A 7,549-nucleotide genomic window follows, 5' to 3' on the forward strand; every position below is an offset into this window, starting at 1 on the left:
TTAAGCAGATCTTCCATATACCCGCTCATGCTCGAAACATCTTGGTATGGCTTGAATTTGGGCTAAACAAACAGTGCTATGAACACTGGGCGTCGATTGTTCGGTACTATCGAGAGGTCTGTGCTGCCCCCTCAAACACAATGAAGGCAATCTTGAAGAAAATTTTTATGAAAAGTAACAACTCGTGGGCCAACGGCCTTCTAACTGCTTGCACTAAATTGCACCTTGACTTGTCCAATTGACAGGATTTTATTTACCAACCTGGAATTTTAAAAACCATTTTAAAGAAACAAGTTAGACTACTATCCAAGGAAGTGGACATGAAGGAACTAGAGTCCTCTAGTAGCAACATCAGTCTACTAGCCAGTTCCTTTCATGATAAACTGAGTCAGCCATACCTTGACTCCACATTGAACAAGTCTATTTTAAAGCAAATTCTGTCTGTGAGATTGATGGTATTACCGATAAAAGACATCAACGGGCGTTGGAAAACACTAGAGTCGGTTACTACTTACAGATTGTGCCATCAGTACGAGGAATCCATGACCCATATGATCTGCTCATGCCATCGCTTGTATTATGCACGTCGCACTTTACTGAAACCCCTCTTTTTAAAATATGGGATACGCCCCTGCACAGACACTATAAAACTCCTCTTCAAGATGGAGATCCCAATGGAATTAGCAAGATTAGCGAAATTTGCACATAAGTTGAAAGAACTACTACACAATGACTCAGTCAAAGACTAGAAACAGTAGTTTTAACCCACGTTTCATTGCTGTAATTATGAGAATGGCTCAGAAATGATTATGTTTTAGATATGTTTAACAGTCTTGTTAAATAAAATGACCATGCTTATTTATGATCGAACCCAACCAGTTTCCTTTTGTAACAATTTTAATTAATTGAAACAATAAACAAAATACATACATACAAATCAAATTAGTGAGAGTTGATTCACCCTTTCTAAAACCGGTTTGTACATTTGGAATCAGTTCTTCTCTTAGAGCCCACGACTCCAGTTCGTCTAGCAAACAACTTGCAAATATTTTTGCATCTACTTCTGTAAGTGTTATTAGGCGATAATTTGAAGGATTGTCCTGGGGCCATATAAATTGGCTGAATAATGCTTCCCTGCCATGATTCCGGAATACAGCCAGATTTAAGAACATCATTAAAAAGGAGCGTTAATAACTCTGGAAAATTCGTTATCTTAGCTTGAAAAATGGCATTTGGGATTCCATTAGGGCCAGGCGCTCCGTTAGATCTGATCTTAATTAGGACTTTAAGACCAGCTCAATCACAATATTCCCATTAGTTTATCATTTACTTTGACATAACTTTTAATTTGAAGGAACACAGACTCAGATATTTTTATAGAAGTATTTATCTTATTCATTCAGGAAAGAAAAATAAAATTTCAAAGAAAATATTTAGTATTTATTAAAACATTCAGGAAATAGAAAATTTAGAAAACATATTACCGGTCTGCCATAGACGATGACAGAATTACAACGAAACAGGTTCCCAAACTGACTGTCTTTCTAATCTCCTCGATGTCTATGTCCCAACAAAACTCGGCATTCTATCTTTTGCCCCATCAAAATTTAAAGTTAAAAAATAATTCAAAGTCTTTTCAGCACCAAAAATTGTTTAAACCGACAGCATGTTGTGGTGCACAATAAAATTCACGGAACCAGCTTTTGAAGAAGCTTGGAAAAGGTGTGGCGCAGCGGCCAGGGCGACTGACGCCGGATGCTGGGGATCACGGTTCGATCCCCGGCACCGGCGGCAGAGGTCTGCCCAGCACCATGTGACTTTGGGCAATAGCTTGCTTAATCTTCCCGACGGCCCCCAGCGCTGGGAAACCTACTACGGGTAGCTGTGCGCTTTACAAATACAGGATTATTATTATTATTTTTCCCTCTTTCATACGGGCTCATTTATACCCTTTTTCCCTAACTATCTAACTCAAAATTGAAACTTTAGGGTCCACACTCATTTCTCATTGGTCCATTAGAGGGGTGGTGATGATCACCTCATGTTCTCCTTGTCCAAACCAGTTCATAATTTTGCTATGTCATCCTTGCATATTCTCTCACGGTCAAAATTGTCCACTTTGCAATCTATCATCCTGTCCTTGTATCTTTTGTACATCATGAAGTTACAGCACAAAAGTTTCCCAGGCTTTTAGACTTGAGCATCCTTTCTTACCACGTCTCTGGTGTCCTAGGCCAAGCTGACCTTGACATCTTTCACTCTGAGCACAGGCCATTCAAACACTCTAACACTGTCGCACATGCATAGGGGCCATGTTTCTCGAAGTCTCACTTAAGCTGCAATTTTCGAACTAGGCCATACGGGACTCAATGGGAACTAATATGAAATCAAACACAACAGATGTTAGATTTAGAATTTTTAGCCCTTCTGTTTACTTCCCACCATTCTAATTTTTCCCTGTTAGTGGTTCCCTAGCAAAAAGCAAACACATATGCGTCATTTACTTACCAATTTCATTATATTTGCCACAAAACGTTAAATAAAAAGCACAAATACACACTTTTATCCAATTAATTTTAAAATATCACAGCTCTATATAGTATGACTTCTTCACTTTATCAGTAAATCCTTTTTTTTTTCAAATCAGCAAGTTAGTTTTTCCCACGTGTAATTTTATTCTGTGTATGCGTGGCTGATTAATTCTCATGCTCCACACATTTAATACATGTTATTGTTATGAGAGATTGATTTTACAAGGGGTACACAACATTTTTTGTCTCTCCCCTGCTTCATCAACTCCCCCCTTTTAGTGATTTTATCACCACCAAACACCCCAACTAAATTTCAAATTAAACATGTTTCAGGTTTGTTCATTTGTTTTAGCTTAGACTTTAGTATCTTTTATACTTTGTCTTTTTGTATTATTATCAGTGCTTTAAATGGGCCGGTACTGAGTACCGGCACTTCAGAATCTTTGGGCCCTCAGTACCAGCACTTCTTTGTAGACAGGGAGAGTACCGGTACCCTGATCGACGGCAGGCTCAGGTTAGGCATCTCCTCCAGGGCAGGGCAGGGCTTCAGAGCAGCTTGCAAGTAAATGAGCCGTGAAGTAGCCGCCGTTTTGCAGAGTTGCTGCTGAAGATTAGCAGCGCCAATTTCATTGTTCCCTAACTGCAGGGGTTTGAGTGGGCGCTTATCACACAGTGATTAACAGGGCAGGGTCTCTAGACAGACCCTGCACTGTCAATATGGTGTGCAGCGGCAGCGATGAAAGTGCTTTAGCGCCCCTACCCCCTCCCCTCCGTCAGGTGTGTGAAATGAGTTGGGGCCTCTAGTCACTAATCCAGTCCCTTTTACGGTATGTCAGTGTCTATAGTAAGTGAGTGGCAGCGCATGTCAGTCCTCCACCTTCGGCAAAGACAGGGCTTTTAGGTCTCGCGACCTATCAATGCGCATGCGCATTGAGCGGAGCGAGATATAAAGGGGCTTAAACAGAGCTTACCGAGATCGGGCGATTCCATGCAGTGCCCGTGAAAGCTCGCTCAATGCGCATTGGCATTGCCATAAAAAGCGCGTGCACAGACACCAGCCCCCCTCCCACAGTCATCCCCCAGCGTACGCTGTGCCAACAAGCCTTTGAAGTGAAGCTTAGCTTCACTTCAAAGGTATCCGCTACCCCCACCCCCTGCTTCACACGTTTCTCGCATTTCTCAATCTCCTCCCTCCCTCGCCCTTCAGCGTGCCTTCAGCCTCCATCCTTTCTTTCCCTCTTCCTTGTTTGGCCTTGGTACTTAGAATCCTTCAACTTCCAACACTCTCTTTCTCACCCTTCAGTTATGAGCTAAATCGTATTTTGGTTGCCACCGCCTTAGTGAAAGAAAACGGTTTGTTGCTGTATGCGTGCACGGAAGGCTTTCACGGCCGGCCGTGCTTTCAGTTTCACGGCCGGCCGTGTCTCCTTATTTAACTTGTTACTGTTTCATTATCAATTAATAGCGCGAGATTTAGAGCGTTAGAAGGAACCTCTCAATTAATATACACCGGCACTCCTTGTTCTATTAATCCAGAACGTTAGCAGCCTTAAGCTGTACCTTTTAGAATATCCATCTTTTTGTTGTGTTCTATACATTCACTTCACGCTATTTTTTAGGGGTTCTGAGGGCAGCGTGACCTGTCACACCGTAGCTTTTGCCATTCGCTTCATTGCCATTCCATCTATTTTCTTGGCGTTCCCACTTTCTGGCTGCATGGCGCAGTGACCCTTGCAGCCGCGCACCACCTTTGAAGTGTTTGTGCTGCGCCTTGAGTATCACAGGAAAGAGTCGAGCAGATAAATTGCCGACAGCAGTCACTCCCATTCCAACTTCCCGCGCTTTTGAAATGTGCTCTTGTCGAACAGCTCCGTGCTGATCAAAGCATCGCTTTGATATTCTTATCACAATCACCTCCTGAACCAGCCTCCTGCCTTGGCAGAAAGCAGCCTTAATTGACACTCAGATGCAAAGGAGCCTGGTTGCTGTTATCTGCGTGCAGCTCCTGAGAAACATGTTAATTGTGACAGAATAGTCCACTTCTGGCAAACCGTGTTCCTATCTATTCTGTAGAATCAATATCACCACCACAGCATCACTGGTTCAAATATGTTCTTTCAATGTTTCAAGCAGTTTTCAAGCTTACAATCTTTATTACAAATCACAAAAAGATGTTAATTTTTCACTTCTGTTCTTGAATTTTCGACACAATAAAAAACACTAAACATAATCTTCACAAAAGTTATTTACAAAACTTAAAGCTATTGACATTACAAATTAAATAAATTATTTAAGTATTAATTATTTAAAAAAAATAAAAGCCATTGTTATTTGTAATATCAATACATCTAAGTCACGTAAATACAATACATGTTGCATTACAAATGATATAGGTGTCACATTTGCGAAAGTTATAATAATTTATAAGACCAATAGCTCAAACTTTCCTAATGCGAGACCTATTGCATTTCCAATGCTTGTTTCTTTTCATGTTTTTGTTCAGCACTGTAGTGCGTCTCTTAGTGTGCCCCTCCAACACTAGTTGCTGCATTTGGTAATGGGTTCATGGGTGTGAAGTTAGCCCTGCCCTTAGGGCAATGTATAGCAGGGAACCTGCAGCGCACCAGGACAACTGATGATGTATTTGGTTTGGGGAAAGACCAGGTGAACATAAAAGGAAGAGGGAGGGAGGAATGTAAGGAAGTGAGGTGACAGGTGAAGTTAGGATTGGCACTTTTTCAGATAAAAATGCCAGATATTTGATGAGTTCTGAAATCAGAAATGGGCTTAGAAATGTATTTTAACACATATTTGTGTAAAATCAAAACTCTGGTACATTACTTGTTAACATATAGATATATATAATTATATATGTGAATATATATATGCGTGTGTGTATATATATATATATATATACACACAATGAAATATAGCAGAACAAAATAGTGGGCAGGTGGCAAACTTGGGGGATGAGTATAGCATGGAGGGGAGAACTGGAGGCAAGTAGGGAAAAAAATTAGTGAGAAAATGTAAGCGACTTGTGCGGAGAGTAAGGCAGAAGTGGGAGTAAGAGAGACAGAAATAGCGAGAGAAGGTTAGAGGCTGGCTAAAGATGAGAGGCAAGTGGAGCAGGAGACGTGAATGTAAAAACACGGAACCAGCAAGAGACAGGAAGGGCCTGGTCGTAGCGAAAAGGGCAGTGGCAGTGCTTTAAATGGGCCAGCACTCACAGGTACTGACTATGTGCACTTCTTATTTTCATCACTATAAGTACTGCACTTCTCTTTTGTGAGGAGAGTACCAGTACTCATGAAATATAGACGGATTGGCTGCAAGTGCTGGTGAGCACTAGGCTGCCAGCGTTGGAACCTATCTGACAGCCAAGGCCCGCTGTATTCCTGAGCTGAGCTGCGGCTGAACTATTCAGGCTGGGCTTTTTCGCATGATGTTCCTCGTTCACCATCACTTTGTGTTTGATAGTGGAGACCCCATTTAGGCCCTGTGCTATTAATCACATTCACACTATTGTGTGGATTTGTGCAAACACAGGTATGGAGGCAGCAGGCTGACAGCAGCTATTAAAAAAGCCATGGGAGGGAAGGAGTTAAAAATGGCATTAATTCCACCTGAGACTTTGTGTGAGTGTTTGCATATGGCTGTTTGCTTGTCTGCTTTTGTCTGCCTGCCAGTGTGTGCCTGTTCTTTTGTTAGAGAAAGAGAGAGAGAGAATCAGGACACTGGAGATTTTTTAAGGGGACTGTGTGGAATACTTTTGTGTACATGTGTGCTTGTTTCTTTCTGTGTGTGTGTGCACGCTTGAGAGTTATAGGATTGTGCCAAACAACAATAAATAACAGGATGGCATTAAGAAGTAGCAAATATTACAAAACAAGGAAATGTTAACATGTAATGAGTTAATCTGTTTTGTTGACATAAACACATTTCTCATGTGTTTTGATATGTACTGCAACTGGATCAGAAGTCATTATGTATGATCATATCTTCCCGTAGCCCCGCCCCGTCCCGCCCACTTTCCACACCTCTAGCTCATTTTAATGAGTACCTGCACTTATTTTTTTCCATTTAAAGCTCTGATTATTATACATCTTCTCCTTATATTCTTCCAGCTCTATTTCACCCATTTCACGTTCTCTTTCCTTAATTTGTCTATTTTTTCTTTTATTACTTTTTCAGTTTTTCTTTTTCTAATACACTTGCACACTAATCTTAATATTAATGCTATACAAATTACTAGCAGAAAAACTCTTACCAAGTTTCTCTAGAACACCATCAACCTCCAGTGGAGTAATTTCTCTATGTAATTCAGTAATATTCTTAATATATCTTTGAATGTTCTGACTTTTGTCTGGGATATAAGTACAACAGTGTTGTACTTTTAAAACTCCACAGACTCTTCCTTCTTTTGCCAATAAAATATCAAGAGCAAGTCTGTTTTGCATCACCATAGCTCTCAAAGAAACCATTTCATTATTTACCATTAAAAATCCTCCAGCAGTATTTGTTGATAAACGATATTCTATCGTTGACAATTTCCGAATTTTATTTGCATGAAAAGATATACCCACTGCTTTTATCAATGCTCCAAAAATGTCACCTACTATTTCTAAGAAACTTTCCCTTCTCCTATGTGTTAATTGTTTACCTATCTCATGAATTCCATGAGTACCTCTATCTACATGAAATATTTTTGGAAAGACCAAACCTATGTAACAAGTCCCATACCAGTGGTCAGGTAATCTATAATAAGCTTTGTTTCCACATATAAAATAAATTCCAGGGAAACAGGATCATTTCCACTTTTAAATCCCCATCCCCCTGTGATTATGTATCTGATTTACATTCACTTGCACCTACAAAATATTTGTCATATAAAGTGTTGTCTAAGTGTTGTTTCTTCAAATACACAATTGCCCTTGTTGTGGCGTATCTATACCTATTGTTACATTTACATTACTCTATCAAGATTTTCATCTTCAAAGTTACACTTTGTTGATTTT

Source organism: Lissotriton helveticus, chromosome 9 (assembly GCF_964261635.1).
Source record: "Lissotriton helveticus chromosome 9, aLisHel1.1, whole genome shotgun sequence".
Lineage (NCBI taxonomy): Eukaryota > Metazoa > Chordata > Amphibia > Caudata > Salamandridae > Lissotriton > Lissotriton helveticus.